The following is a 15,049-nucleotide window of genomic DNA, read 5'->3' as shown; positions in this document are numbered from 1 at the left end:
GCCAGCACTGGTTAACGTAAACGTAACTTTTTAACGAACGTTAGCGCTAATAGATGCTGAATCAACGCTTTTAATTTACTTACGTTCGTTAGCGCCATATTTAAAGGTTACGTGTCCGTCAAAATTTGTTGAAACAACCGGCCCTAAATCTTTAATCGTTATGCACCTGGGACGTTATTCTGGCCTCGCTAAGCTAATGCCTGCGACTTCGTCCTCGTGGACTATACAAATAATTTAGAGCATCAATAGCTCAACCGGTAAAGGAGTGGACTGAAAACCGAAAGGTCGACGGTTCAAACCCCGCCCGTTGCACTATTGTCGTACCTACTCCTAGCACAAGCCTGACGCTTAGTTGGAGAGGAAAGGGGAATATTAGTCATTTAACATGGCTAATATTCTTTAAAAAAAAAAAAAAAAAAAAACTACTATTTTACCTCCTTAAGGTGACGCAGTACTTTCGACTGTTCGGGACGCGTAATCCAGTTATTCTGTATTACATCTATCAGAGTACTATTATAATATATTCTGTGTCAGTACCCTTATATTATAAATGCGAAAGTGTGTTTGTTTGTTGGTTTATTGGTTTGTTGGTTTGTCCTTCAATCACGTCGCAACGGTGCAACGGATTGACGAGATTTTTTTGAGGTACGTTACCCTAAAAAGCTAGTGAAGTGCGTGTCAGACCCAGAACAAGCACCTATAAGGTAGGGTTCCGTAGACAATTAGACATGCTAGTTATTAAGCTCAATAGTGAACAAGCGATGGGTTGAATGAATTAAAATAAACCGGCCAAGTACAAGTCGGACTCCCGCACGAAGGGTTCCGTACCGTTATTTATAAAATTGAACAAAAATCATTTGTGGTATAGGAGCCCCCTTAAATATTTATTTTAATCATCTGTGAAAATTTCAACTAACTATTACGGTCCATGAAATACAGCCTGGTGACAGACGGACAGACAGACGGACGGACAGCGGAGTTTTAGTAACAGAGTCCCGTTTTACCCTTTAGGTACGGAATCCTAATTAGTGGTGTAAGTACCAATCAATCAATCAATCAATCAATCAACCTGTTTGCGTCCACTGCTGGACATAGGCCTTCCCAAGAGCGCGCCACCACACACGATCCTCCACCACCACCTCCACCTCCACCTCCTCCACCACCTACTTCCCGCTACCTTCTTAAGGTCGTCAGTCCAGCGGGTTGAGGGTCGTACCACACTGCGCTTGCCGATACACGGTCTCCACTCCAGAACACGTCTGCCCCAGCGGCCATCGGTTCTGCGGCAGACGTGGCCTGCCCACTGCCACTTCAGCTGGCTAGTTCGTTGAGCTATGTCAGTCACTTTGGTTCTCCGAGTTCCGCCGGATTACCTCGTTAAGGATTTTGTCCCTCAGAGAGACACCCAATATAGCCCGCTCCATAACACGCTGAGCGACTTTGAACTTGTGGACAAGGCCAACCGTCAGTGTCCACGTCTCAGCACCATACGTCGACATCCAATACCAATAGGTTTTCCGATATTCTGGCGGAAATTACGATACTTGCTTCCGCTCTGCTTACCTACTCCTTATTGTCAAAATGCATACAAAATTAAGAAACACCCGCAGGTTGCCCCATTGTGAAGTATACAGTTGCTGTTGTTTGCATTAGGTATATACCGTTTGTTATTCACCCGAAATGGAATTGAACCTTAGAACAAAAGGGAATTCACTTTGAAATACCGTTCTTCATAGAGAACCATAGTAAGTACTTACCTTAGAAACCAAGGGGGTGTGGGTTTAGTAAAAAAAACCGGCCAAGTGCGAGTCAGGCTCGCGCAATGAGGGTTCCGTACTACAGTCGTATTTTTTCGACATTTTGCACGATAATTCAAAAACTATGATGTATAAAAATAAATAAAAATCTGTTTTAGAATGTACAGGTGAAGACCTTTCATATAATACCCCACTTGATATAGTCACTCACTTCGAAAGTTGAAAATACTAATTATTAGTTCATGACCACAATTTAATTTTTTTTGTGTGATCTAACCCTAAATTCACGGTTTTCAGTTTTAATTTTTTCCCAAATGTCAGCTATAAGATCTACCTACCTGCTAAATTTCATGATTCTAGGTCAACGGGAAGTACCCTGTAGGTTTCTTGACAGACAGACGGACAGACAGACAGACAACAAAGTGATCCTATAAGGGTTCCGTTTTTCCTTTTGAGGTACGGAACCCTAAAAACTGCTATACCACTTCCAGGTTAGCCCGCTTCCATCTTGGACTGCATCATGACTTACCACCAGGTGAGATTGCAGACAAGGGCTAACTTGTATCTGAATTAAATTAAATAAAACTTACCTAATATGATTTAAGGACTGGTTGGACGAGGGACTAATTTCCGCGGAGGACAAAAGTCCGGAGTCCCTCAGCTTTTATTACGGCAAGTATCTATTTCACTGTATTATTTGTTCATCATTTTATGCGATCAGTTATTAAGTATAGTTGGGTCATTACCAACGTGCGAACTGGGTCACAAATCATTTTTATCAGACCTCTCGCTCGCACTTACGGGCCTCATGGAACTGGAACATGATGCTCTGGTGGGGTGTGTGTAAAAAAAAAGATTTGTCGATAGTTGATAACAGATTATAAAGAGCGAGGGGAATCAATACAAAATTATTACCTACCAGCTACCTGCGTCGGAACGGCATCTCTTTATCGATAAATTCTGCGGCATTCTTACAACCCTATGATCTTAATGATTTGTGACCAAGTTCGCACGTTCATAATGACCTATTTTTGTTCTCTGCATAAAGGATAAAAGGATATTTTCGTGAAGAGATCACATGCGATCTCTTTAATTGCGGTCCAAATTCGCGAGTGATACACACCTGGATATACATGCTGTACAGTACAGAACAGTCTTTAACGGTGCAGATATTTGAAAGGGGATTTTACGTTTAGCTTTAGGCTTACAAGTTCAGACTCTAGGCCTATACGACTACGAGAATGAGAATAGTTGATGATAGGACGTAGACAGTTGAGTGTGGTTCTCGTAATGAAGACACTCGAGTCTATGAAACATTCGCTTTGAATTCTACAAGGAACTATAGAAGCTACGACGAAAGTGAAGTTTAGGCGTGAGCCTGTATAAAAGACATGAGGGCGGTCCATTAAAATTTAAGAAATAGCCACAATTGCTCAACGGTTGAGGAGCGGACTGAATTCCGAAAGATCGGCAGTTCGAACCCCACCCGTTGTACTATTGTTGTACCTACTCCTAGCACAAGTTTTATGCCTAGTTGGACGAAAAAGGAGAAAGGGACCATGATTAGCATGGCTGATAAGTATTCTTCAAAAAAAAGTCATCATCATCATGATCAACCCATCACCGGCTCACTACAGAGCACGGGTCTCCTCTCAGAGTGAGAAGGGTTTTGGCCATAGTCTACCACGCTGGCCTTGTGCGGATTGGTAGACTTCACACACCTTTGCGAACATTATGGAGAACTCTCAGGCATGCAGGTTTCCAAACGATGTTTTCCTTCACCGTTAAAGCAAGTGATACCTATTTAATTAATAAAAACTCACATAACTCTAAAAAGTTAGAAGTGCGTGCCCGGGATCGAACCCCGACCTCCGATTAGAAGGCGGACGTCCTAACCACTAGGCTATCACAGCAAAGAAAGTACATAGGTATATTGGTCTTTACCAGAAACAATCTGTATCTAAGCTGCTTTTTATCCCGGGAAAGCACCAATAAACTCGATGAGTAACGTCGTAAAGCAGAAACCTAGCTAAGATCTGTTTTTATACAATACGCAGTCAGCCTCAATGTTCTGGTTGGACTAGGTACAGTGCACGGCAGAAAATAATGTACATCGACCTTCAGAAAGAGATAGAGGTTTTGTAAAGCATTGTTTATGTCGTCGATAAAATGTCACACAGGTACACATAGGTAGAGCGTTGTCTCAGTCACTGAGTGATAGAGACAACGCCCTACAAAGCTGAAATCTCATTCTAGCTGTCGATGTACATTATTTTCGGCCGCGTACTGTTTTTTTTGTACTACTAGCATCTTGTGACATGACCAAATAAACAGCGCCGAAGTCCTAAAACGTTTTTTGTTGTCAAAAAACTAATTTTTTGAATTCGGTGACTATATAATATAGTAAAGTATTATTAACGTGCGATGTGTGTGTGGGTCTTTAACTGCCTAGTCAGGTCAGACCATGCTCTGTTTTGAATAGATATAGGGATTCAAAAGCAATATTTTCCAATGAACTCCTCCATTCAACCGTAGTAGCAACTTCCAACCCCCCATAGTATAAGTAACGCTTTGCTATTATTTTTTCTTCCTATTTTTTCTTCCCGCCAACTGCATTGTTTCAATATTTGCCGATGGCGTATGCATGTATTAATCTATCAATGAAAATTATTTTCTACGTCAGGCATGTTGTAGAGAATTGTCGACTGGACTTTTCACAAATTGAAATATTATCCCTAGAAACATAAAAAGTAAAGAAATTAAAATTTAATTTAACGTGTCGTAAAGCGCGTTGTATGTAGGTATCCACAGTACGCAGCCAAAAGTGATGAACATCGATCTAGAATGAGACAGCAGATTTGTAGAGCACTGTCTCGGTCGTTCAGACCGACAAAGCGTCATATGGGTATGAGTGACAGAGACAACGCTGAAATGATCAAAGATGAAATGTCATTCTAAAGGGCGATGTTCATCACTTTCGGCCACGTATTGTACATTGTACCTACGCGCGTATTTTAATTCATGACTTTGATTAAAAGTCTTTGAATCGTAACTTGCACGGGTGACGGGACGGGACGGAAGGATTTCTTGAACTACTATTGGATATCTAGAAAATGGACGGGACGGGACGATCTCATGGCAAGTGATGATACAATCTAAGATGGAGAACGCTTGCCTAGAACATGCCTATTCACTCTTGACTTAAAGGTACCTACCAAATAAAGCACAAAAGGGCATGATGCTGCTGCCATATACATGACACTAAGATTGTTAAGCGTACATTCTCTGAATGTATTAACACTTATAGGTATTTTTTTTCCTACCATAAAGCACCATTATAAAATGGCAGCTTTATTGCTACTACCATCTTACATCTAGCCTATGGGCTAATAAGTAATATTATTCTAGCTTAAACTTCTACTTATGATTAATTTTTAAATCTAATTTACAGTCCAATAACTGTCCTTAGTTTATTCTAACACGTACTTACAGTTCACTATGTTCTTGTGACCTAGAAAAATAAAGTAGCACAAGCACTATTACACAAACGCTGCACAGTGCACTTATGTACTTTTTAACACTAATTCGAACGGCTTGGTTCTTTTGAGCCTCCTTTTGATGTACCTTCCATATGTAAAAATTCTGTTATTATGTAAAATTATATTGTATAAGTATATCGCTGTTGATTGCAAAAAAACAAAAAAAAATAAAAATGTAAATACAGCGAAGTACTTGGGTATGACGCTATAGACGCAAAGCTTCGATGGAAAGTTCATGTTAAAAAGAAACGTCAGGAGTTAGCAGTAGAATTACGCTACAAAAAAATGTGTTGGCTGCTTGGAAGGCATTCAACGCTCTCATTACATAATAAACTTATGCTATACAAGCAAGTTCTAATGCCTGTATGGACGTATGGTATACAACTCTGGGGGTGTACTAAACCGACCAATGTTCAAGTAATACAGAGATTCCAGAAAAAAGTACTCAGGGAAATAACAAATGCACCAATGGTATGTAAGAAATCACGATCTCCACAGGGACCTTAAGATAGAGTTCGTAAACAAAATCATCCAAAAGTACGCAGAAGCTCACCAACATCGACTTCGCCATCATGTTAATTTGGAGGCTGTGAAGCTTCTAGATAACATGGACATCAAAAGGAGGCTCAAAAGAACTTATAGGTATGCATTGTAATTTGCAATATGGTAGAGTAAAAGAATTACTACATTCACACATTAGCTGCAACATGTAATGATTGTGGCCGGCAAGCTGTATCGATGGCTCTCCCCGCTAAGTAGGGCACAGAGGGGCATAATGCTGCAGCTACCCTATACATGGCATATAGATACGCAGCGGTTAGAAGCGTATGATCACTCTCTGACTGTATAATATACGCATTGTAATCTAAATATATAAAAGGAAAAGGTGACTGACTGACTGACTGATCTACCAACGCACAGCTCAAACTACTGGACGGATTGGGCTGAAATTCGGTATGCAGATAGCTATAATGACGTAGGCATCCGCTAAGAAAGCATTTTTGAAAATTCAACCCCTAACGGGGTAAAATAGAGGTTAATTTGTGTAGTCCACGCGGACGAAGTCGCGGGCATAAGCTAGTCTGTAATAATTGGTAGAGTAATAGAATACTACATTCACACATTAGCTGCAACATGCAATGATTGTGGCCGGCAAGCTGTATCGATGGTTCTCCCCCCGCTAAGTAGGGCACAGAGGGGCATAATGCAGCTATCCTAGAGACATGACATATAGACACGCAGCGGTTAGAAGCGTATGAACACTCTCTTTGACTTTAATAAAAAGATGCCTTTGACGGAAAACGTGTAAAAGGCTTTATTTTTAATGAAACATTTTCTCGTTAACAATAGGTGTGCGTTGAAGCCTGTAAGTGTATAAGGTGAATGCCTTCTTCAAATGCATCTAACTCATGTAGGTACATGTTAAAAAAATTTGAAAAAAAAATGTAGGTAGGGATTCTAAAATACCTTTACGGACCCGATTACCCTTGATTAGTAACCAATTAAAAAAATACATCTTAATAGCCAGTTACGAAAAGATGGGGAGTACCTACTTATTATTTTATCAACCGTAACAGGTAGAGAGTTGAAATTTTCACAGAATGTGTATTTCTATTGCCACTATATCTAACAACAAATAACATAAATTTCAAAATGACTGCCATGATTTTTTTTTAATTTATTGATCACGGAAATTTCAATAATAGTAGAAACTGTTGAACTGTTAAAAGTGTTATTTCTTCTACGATGGTACGGAGCCCTTTGCGTGCGAGTCCGACTCGCACTTGGCCAGTTTTTTTGGTTCTGGCCAGTCGTGTAATAAAGGAGGAGCATTTGTTTATAATCTGATGAGCTGTTGGTACAAAGACGGAAACGTCTTGACTGGAGACAAGAAAACTCGATTAGGAGAATAATTGAGCGCCGCCGTCTCAGTCGATTCCGAGTGGCCGCAGACTAACCACCCTATGATGGAGTTACGTACTGGTAAGGACATGTGATCAATTGATTGTCTGTACTATACGTACCCACCTGCTTACCTACCTGTCTACCTGCCAACTAAGGGCCAAGATACATCAAGACGCGAAGAGACACAAGATTCGTGTTCCTCATTGCTGAGGGTTTTTCCATTTATCACATAACTAGTTTTTAAAATCTCATGGATATTCAATCCTTGATTTCCTAGGGTAAAAATTAGCCTACGTCACTCTCCAGGTCTTTATCCATAACCACGAAAAATAACACTTCGATCCGTTGCTCCATTGCTTGCAACGTGATTAAAGGACAAACCAATATACCAAAAAACAAACATACTTTCACATTTATAATAATAGTAGTGATCACAATTCAGTCTATAATTTTTTTTAATTCTCACAATATTAATTATTATTGTCTTCTTGTTAATACAGGAATATTGGAGTAGGTATACAACTTCACGTGCTACGGCGTGCTACAGATCGGCCTACACGTGGTCTACGCGGCGGACTACGTGCAGCGCAGCAGGACTACGAGCAGCGGACTACGGCAGCGGAGCGGTGACTACGCACCGGGCTACGTGCATCGGAGCAGGGACTACGTGCAGCGGACTACGTGCAGCAGAGCGGCGACTTCGCAGCGGAGCGGCGGCTACGCAGCGGAGCGCCGGCTACGCAGCGGAGCGCCGGCTACGCAGCGGTCCACGTGCAGGGACTTCGTGGAGCAGATTGAAGGCATCGGACGAGTGCTTTATACAGCTTTGACCTGGATTTTTTCAGGTACGTAAATCTGAAAACCAACTTAGTATTTTAATAAGTTATCACTACCCATGTGCGAATGTGTTTGTTTGCTGTTTTATTGGTTTATTGATTTGTTAGTTTGTTGGTTTGTCCTTCGACCACGTCGCAACGGAGCAGCGGATCGGCGTGATTTTTTCCAAGGGTGTAGTTTTAGAGTGACTTAGAATACTTTTTATCGCGGAAAATCAGAGTTTCCACAGGATTTTTAAAAACCTAAATCCACGCGTACAAAGTCGCGGAGTATCAGCTAGTAACTTATAACACGTCAAATTAGGAATATTGAATACTTGTTTAAGTTGCAGGGAAACTATGAAACCCGTGATTTCATCATGATGAAGTGAAATGTTGAAATTGAGTTGTTATATTTTTAACCCCTGCCGGGATATGATTACATCCCGGTCTTTATCATTTCTTTGCGGCATAATAATATATATCTACCTAATAGGTATATCTAGTCAAAGTCAAAGTCAAACAATTTTTTCAAAATACATGTCTCACACCCGGCTTTACTCATGTGTTTAGTCGACGTTAGCCCGACTAGTTTCGAGCCCATTCGGGGTCCTTTTTCACAGGGACTCAGTTCGAGTTTAGTTTATTCACAATGGGTAATAAATTATAATTTTGATGGTCGGTTGTTAGATTTGTAAGATGATAGAATGGTGATTACGCGAGCTTAAAACTAAAGCTATACTAGTTTTTTTTTTTTTTTTTTTAAAGAATATTAGCCATATTAAATGACTAAGTTAATATTATTATGACGTAGACATCCGCTAAGAAAGGATTTTTGAAAATTCAACCCCTAAGGGGGTTAAATAGGAGTTCGAAATTTGAGTAGTTCACGCGGATGAAGTCGCGGTCATAAGCTTGTTATCTATATTTTTTTAAAGAATATTAGCCATGTTAAATGACTAATATTCCCCTATCCTCACCTACTAAGCGTCAGGCTTGTGCAAGGAGTAGGTACGACAATAGTGCAACGGGTGGGGTTTGAACCGTCGACCTTTCGGTTTTCAGTCCACTCCTTTACCGGTTGAGCTATTGCGGCTCTATATTAGCGCGTGCTAGGTGTATAATTAAAGTTAACACGTAGTTATGGGCCGCACTAACTCCTCTTTAGCCTATGTTTAGCAGCTACAATACGTTACCGTTTAGCGGGCCGCCTTGGTCGCCTGTACCCGTAGTACAAGATTTTACGTCTCACCAAACGAAACCAAATTCGAGAGTCGAAATACTTCCGCGTTACAGTAAAATGGACCTAAACAGCCTTGAATTGAAGTCAAAAATTCAATGCCACTGATTTTAATTTTGCAATGTTTCCGCTTGGAGCGCTGGCTGTAGAAGTGTAGACAAACTTGAGCTTTAAAACAAGGCATTTAAGATCCAGTTTACTGTAACGCGGAAGTATTTCGACTCTCGAATTTGGTTTGGTTTGGTGAGACGTAAAATCTTGTACTACGGGTACTGGTTTATGTGACGTTGATGGGAAAACGCAGTTACATTGACAGACGGTAAACGGATGCAAGATTCGCTCATTACATGTAAATCCTCATTAGCCAACTGATAACCCTCTCATTCTACCCCTGACTCTCCTTAAATACAACTAGCAGACCCGCCCCGGCTTCACTCGGGTGGAATATAGAAAATCAGCGTGGGGGTAGAATTTACAAAAATCCTGAAATGGGTAGGTACCTACCTCCGTATTTTTTCTTTTGTAACCGAAAACCCAAATATCAATTTTCATGGGAATAACTTGAAAAATGGACTTTCATCCCAACCGGCGACCTTTCGGATTTAAGTTTGCTCTTTTAACCGTTGAGATATAGAGCCTCTACGAGTTCTCAAGTTGACCGAGAGTATCGGAGTCTGTTGCACTCAGTCATAGATAATAGATAAGTATTGCCTATATAGGTGTACCTTTACCTAATGTCTCTTGCACCTGTCCGTCCGTCTGTCATAGCATCGTAAGTTCTAAATTAATGCACAATAAATTCAAATTATTATAATACCTATTATGATACATATCAATGGCCCCAACTCCCAAGGTAAAATACTAATGCACCTTTTTCTGAGAGAGCGCCTGCCAGATTTTTTCATACAAAAGCTTTTTAACAAAACTTTACAGTTGTGTTAAAATACGGCACCAACACTAACGCGACATGGGTAGGACACCAATACTGGTGGCAGTAGCGTGCACAGGGTTTGAAGTCAGTGTAGGCATTAGTTAGGCAGGAACCTGTTTACTGGCAGGTCATAATGAAAAATATACATTGAGCTATTACAACTGGGGTAAGCAGTGCATGTATGCCTCTATGACCTGCACGCCACTGACTGGTAGGTAGGTATATAGTACGTGACAGGTCGAGATAGCAATCGGGGAGGGAACGCCCCGCACACCCACACAGCTCCTTAGCTACCCCGGTGCGGGAGAGCGCGGGTGACGTGCGGGTGTGCGGGGTATCCCCCGCCTCTTACCCCGATTGCCATCTCGACCTGTCGCGGATCATACCAACGAGAGCGTGATAATAGCCTAGTGGTTATGACACAAGACGTCGGTCTTTTGTAGGAGGGAGGGAGGGGGGAGTATGGTCTAAACAGTTCTCATTCTAAGACGGGGCCGTTGTTTAGTAGTGGGCCGGTGATGGGTTGATCATTCATTGTTGGCAGTGACATGACGTATAATTTGGCCAAAGTTAGCATTGATAGTGGTAGGTAGATAGAGGTCTATAGGCACTAGGTATAGTCTGATTGAGATGGCAATCGGAGTATGGTGCGGGGAGACGCCCCGTACATTCGCACGTCACCCGCGCTTGCCGCACCGGGTTGGCGCGGGGGCTTTGCGAGTGTGCGGGCGTTCTCTCCCCGATTGCTACCTCGTCCTGTCGCGTACTTATCTAGGTATATTATGCACTCGGCGATTTATTGCTTTTAATTTTTTTTCAAATTTTGGTACCTACAGAGATAGTTTGCACTTTGCATCCCGGGGAAGGACATAGGTTACTTTTCATCCTGGAAAATCAAAAGTTCCTGTGGAATTTTTAAAAACTTAAATCCACGTAATGATGCGGGCATCATCTAGTACTTATAGTTTAAACTTTTATATGCGGTGACCCGGCCGTGGTCCCCGCTTCCAAAAATTAATTTTTAAGAATATATTAACATTATCTTAAGGCTACATAGGTAGTGATTTCTCCGTAGTGCAATGGAAGGTCATCACTACGACCTAGTACCTACCTAGTAGTGATTCCGTTTGCTTTCGTTACAATTCGTCATGGTTAGACTTTATAATTAATACTTTGAAAGCTTCAATATAGTAGCGTGATGTACAGTATCAGTGGCGCCATCTATTTTCAGTATACAATACTTTGCATGCATGGGGGGGGGGATTGAGATCTAAGTATCTCTCTGTTTGTCTGTCTATATTTATTTGTATTGCCGCTATAACAACAAATAATAAAAAAATCCCTTAAAAAACCGGCTAAGTGGGAGTCAGGCTCGCGCACCGAGGTTTCCGTACCTACTAGTCGTATTTTTTCGACATTTTGCACGATATATCAAAAACGGTGATGCATAAAAATAAATAAAAATCTGTTTTAGAATGCACAGGTGAAGGTCCTTTCATATGATACCCCACTTGATATAGTTATCTTACTAGAAAATTGAAAATACTAAAATACTTACTAATTATTATTTCATGACCACAATTTAATTTTTTTTTGTGTGATGTAACCACAAATTCACGATTTTCTGATTTTTGCCCTTAGGTCTGCTATAAGACCTACCTACCTGCCAAATTTCATGATTTTAAATCAACGGGAAGTACCCTGTAGGTTTCTTGACATATACAGACAGACACCAAAATGATCCTGTAAGGGTTCCGTTTTTCCTTTTGAGGTACGGAACCCTAAAAACCAAGTACACTGTGTTATATAATATGTATATTGTAGGTAGGTACGATAGTACAGACCCCTTCATGGGCGAGTCGGACTCGCACATGACTGGTTTTTTTGCACAGTAATTTTTTGTAAATTTCAACCTGTTCGTAGGTAAGTACTTAGGTACTATGTAATATATAGGTATGAGTGACAGAGACGACGCTTTTCGAAGCCGAAATCTTTTTCTAAAGTTCGATGTGCAATATTTTCGTCGGTGTACCTACCTACTACAAAATATATTATAGATACCTACTCGCGACCCGCCCCGGCTTCGCATAGGTGCAATGTAGATACTAACTAATGTGGTGTACTGGTGTCATTGCCTCGGAAACTCAAATTATAGGATTTTTTTCCGACCTAATTCACATTATTTCAATTTCTCTAGGGATTTCTAATTTTTTGAGAATGTAACTATAGCTATAAACCTTCCTCTTGAATCACTCTATCTGTTGGTGAAAACCGCATTAAAATCCGTTGCGTAGTTTAAAAGATCTACGCGTTCATACATACATACAGACAGCGGGAAGCGACTTTATTTTATACTATGTAGAGAAGTATCTACAAAATAGGTAGGGTAAGGTACTATAATGAGCGTTCTATATAATTCTGCTCCAACAATGAATCGCAGTTTAACCACGCGGCTCCGCAAACAACCGTCACTTAACCCATTTAACAAATGAGTCGTTGAAATATGATTACGGTGTGCCTTTTATTTCTCCAACAAGAAAACGACATTGTTTTGTCTTTGGAAGGAAAAGAAACGGATTTGTGGCTCCCGTGCCGCCCAGTAATTGAATTATATCATCGATTTTCCATTAAAATGCTTTATGGAATGAAATGTTAAAGTCTGGGTGGGGCGGCTGCGTGGGACGCGGTTACACTGACGGCGGCCGCTCCGGCTGATCGGAAACTCTAAAGCTACGTTCACACGTGTATCAATGACATGTTAAAATTTGAGCAGGGCGCCTGAACTCAAGAGATTTTCCGGATGTTAAGTTTAACAATGGCGCTGATTCTGTTGTTTTTCGCTAAACTAAAGTTAGAGTATCTGCATCCTTTTCTTTTTAATATTTTTTAAAAGGACGGAACATGAGTTTCAGATTAAGAGACTCTAAATGTTAGTGCACGCTACAAATTGAAACGATACCCTTGCAACTGGCAGCTAAAGTCACGATGTTTGACAGCTCGAAATTAAACTTAAAAGTCAAACTATGTCTGTCCTTTACATATTATACCTATTATTAATGGTCCGGCGGGTATTAGTACTTTCTATCTATACCATCAGCAACCATACTTATTCCTCATCATTTTTATTTTAAAAATAGGTTTGAACAAACATAGCTCCAAAACGCAACCAAATCTTAGATCAGCCTTTACGAGGTTTCTGTTAACATAACTAGAGTTTACTTATTATACCATCAACAGCCATATCCATTCAAGTCTTTTTTTGAGCTCCATATAAGCAGATTTTTTGAATCAGCATTGCTCCATAACGCAATCAAATTTTTGTTAAGTTTTACATAATTTGCATGTATAAGGCTAGCACTTACTTTCTACATGAGCAACAGCCATTTTTCTCGTCGTTTTTATTTTTGCATTACTTTGGAAGCGCATAGCTCGAAAACGTTACCGAATCGTGATCAGTCCTTATACGGTTTGCATGAGCACAACTAGTACTTACTTTCTATACCATCACCAGCCATATCCATATCATGTAATTTTTGGTAACGATAACACGTCTTTCAGGCGCCATAAATACTTATGTCAACCACTCAGGGCCGGCAGAGTGGCATATTTAGCTTCAGAGAGTTGCCCTCTGAACCAAACAAAATCCATATCGGCGATGGTTACCAAATTTGTTGTGACCCCCTAATCTAGAGGATGCGAATGCTTAAAAATTTAGTTGTGCTTAGAATCAGATCAATGTACCTGCACTTATTATTTGGTCCAAATAAAGAAATGTAAAAAGGAAGTAATTACTACACTTAATTACTACAATAGGTTTGCACAAAGACTATTTAATTAGGTATAAGTAGGCACGGGTAGATGCATTTACTTACCTACACCATATTTTTAACCGATTTAAAAAATGAGAAGGTTCTCAATTCGTCGGAATCTTTTTTTTTTTAATGTATTTTAATTTTACCGATCCGCGTTCACTCGCGCCACGCTCTACACTCTGTCCAGTATAAAGCGCAAGAATTCAATCTCGCGGTTGATGTGAAGAAATTCCTCGTAAAAGAGTACCTATGCTTTATATCTTATTACATATAAACTGATATAAATAAAACATAATAATATTATTATAAGCAAACGAAAAAATTACGATAATGTTGGGAGTTGTTTAAATGGCAATTAATTATTTGACAACCGCATCATCCGCCTTTTTCAAAATAAATTATTTCTTAGTCTTAGGGATGGTTAAACAGAGGGTCTTCCAATATACTTAAAATCCACGTCTTTTGTTAGTTTTAAACGTAATGACCATTTTAAATAATCACTTAAACTAAAAAAGCATGTCAGTGATTGTGACGTCACATTCCAGTATTTCATATTAGTATACCTAGATAACTGTGCCAACTTTACATCTCGTATCTGTAGTTTACTAGCTAAACAACCCCGGCTTTCTCGAGTGGGGTTTTAGAAACTCCGTGAAGAGGTATTTCTAAACACTTCCTACTTCTTTATTTTTGCCCGAAAGAAAAATCTGTACCAATTTTCAAAGATTTTTAATAAGAGACCCTACAGCGGACGAAACTATTAAAGTCCCTTGTTTTGCTATAAACCCCAAAAATAATGATATAACACAAATGTAACGGTTTGCTGTGAAGCTGAAGTGGTAATGGGCAGGCCACATAGTTCGTAAAACCGATAGGCGTTCGGGATCCCAAGGTACTGGAATGGCGACCTCGCACCGGAAGACACAGTGCTGAAAGACCTCCCACTAAGTGGACGGACGACATCAGACGGTCGGAGGGGGCCGCTGGATATTCAGGCGAGACCTTTGTCCAGCTGTGGACGTCTATCGGTTGATGATGACGATGATGAAG

The sequence above is a fragment of the Maniola hyperantus genome, chromosome Z (genome assembly GCF_902806685.2).
Source record: "Maniola hyperantus chromosome Z, iAphHyp1.2, whole genome shotgun sequence".
In the NCBI taxonomy this organism is placed as follows: Eukaryota; Metazoa; Arthropoda; class Insecta; order Lepidoptera; family Nymphalidae; genus Maniola; species Maniola hyperantus.
Note: the sequence above shows the minus strand (reverse complement) of the source record.